We start from the raw sequence: 2,130 nt of genomic DNA, 5'->3' as shown, positions 1-2,130 counted from the left end.
TATCATTAAACTTGAACCATAACTCCATCCCAATCATGCCAATTTCGATCACATTCTATACTTATTTAGGTATACCAATCACTATCTTATTACTTCATTCCATATCAAATTTCTTGACTTTCATTCATTCATCCTATCCTCATACACTATTGTGTAGTTTACGGCATCATTAACATGCCATACTCATTCTTATACATATCCTCAACGTTAGGGAAGATTAATGGCTTCAATTATTTTCACATACTTCATGTTTACCTTGCATTTAGGAAATTTCAATCTTCTTAATCCTATTAATCCATCTCATATGGCTTAATCACATTATTGGTTACATTCCCCTAACTATTTCCCCAAAATTCCTTAGGTCGTCATAAATCAACTTTTGATAAGATTCTTGATCGTTACGTTATCTATACAACTCATCAAAGATATTGAGTTCAAATCTCGAACCACAAAAACCATTCTTCATTTTAGTTCGGTACATTGCTAACTCCACACATGCGTATACATGCACATTCAAATGTCCATATTCCTCATTAAGTATACGGGTCTCTGTTTTCAAATACCTTCAGACTAATTTCTCTTTGTTCATTCCCATCCATAACCAAGATTCAATAGAATAATCTTCATAATTTATACAAATTCTCATCATGCCTGTGCATAGTTCCACATCATTTACATACTTATACACTCTTCTTATCATTTCCAATTATATGCTTAAGTTTCATTGTACTATATATCATTGCATCATAATGTCATCTCCATTGAATTATAATCTATTATGCGTGTATGCTTTATAATCCCATTGATACTTCAAAAATTTTCCTTGACTTGATCATTGCATGTTATGCAATACCACAATTCCTAAGAGTCATCCTTTTTCCTCGATTATCCTTCATGCCTCTACATTACTTTGTATCCTTCTTGCATTCCAATATTGATTTGTCACTTAAAACTCAAACTCATTTGAATCATGTATGCCTCAAGCATTTTCGAATTCCAATTTCCATAATATATTAGGAAAGTTTCATTATCTGACTTCATTATCAAGGTTAACTTCAATCATCCTTTGTTCCACTCTTTCATATGAACATAACATCATTCTCCTTTAGCCAATTTAGAAATTGTACTTGAAATTACAAGACTTGAAACTAGATTCTCCTCAACTATTTTTCAATATTAATACAAATATTACTCTCAGCTTACAGCTTCCTTTTTATAACCACATAACTTAGTGCCTGCTTTCACGAGATCCATGGCAGAACTTCTCTTCAGTATTTCCTTGGGGAATCTATCTTGAACTTATGTCTCACAACATGTGATCACTTAACCCGTAACTTAGCCATTTATGTGGCATCCCCTTCGGGGCCCACTCCAAGGTATTGTTATGTCTGGATCCCCATCGTTTGACTTCCTCGGAACCCAGCGCCTAAGGGCGGCAAGACAAGCCCTGCAGGACCTTTTCGCCAAGTTTGGAACCCCAGACCTTTTGCTCCCCCCCCCCGAAGGAAACGCCTTTAACCATTTCAACTTTAACTCATTCATATCGATACCTTCCAAAACCTTAAAACTCCAGTTAACAAAACTTAGAATCAAGTTCAATGACTTTAGGTCAACTCGTAAGTTTAACTTCACATTTGTCTCATTTTATTCATGCGTCCTAGACATGAAGTGTTCTTAGCACCACAGCACGGTGGCTGTTGGAGTTTACTTAATCAATGTTATTCATCTATATTTAAGGTTACTACACTAATCATTCTCAACCGTTTGGTTTCCCTCCAAGCTTATGTCACAATTTTCATAACCATTTATATCCTCTTGTGCTTACCACATATAATAGGTAAAGTCAATATTTTCAAATTCATCTCATCCTATAACACTTGTCAACAATCAATAAATCCCACTTTAGAATACTCTGTCCATATTGTATAGTAACTTCACCATATAGTATCACGGCACTATGTTCCTCCATTCTATTATCATGCATACTCCACATAAATTAATGAAAAGATTTACATACCTTAACTAATGCTAATTCCACTTAATCATATCTTAAATACTCCAAACTTGTAAATTACAACTCCAAGTGTATGTCCATATCGATAATCTTTATCTATTTCATTATCATGAAAA

The sequence above is a fragment of the Theobroma cacao genome, chromosome 4 (genome assembly GCF_000208745.1).
Source record: "Theobroma cacao cultivar B97-61/B2 chromosome 4, Criollo_cocoa_genome_V2, whole genome shotgun sequence".
NCBI lineage: Eukaryota > Viridiplantae > Streptophyta > Magnoliopsida > Malvales > Malvaceae > Theobroma > Theobroma cacao.
The sequence above is the reverse complement of the archived record's forward strand: the minus strand, read 5'-3'. Positions refer to the sequence as shown.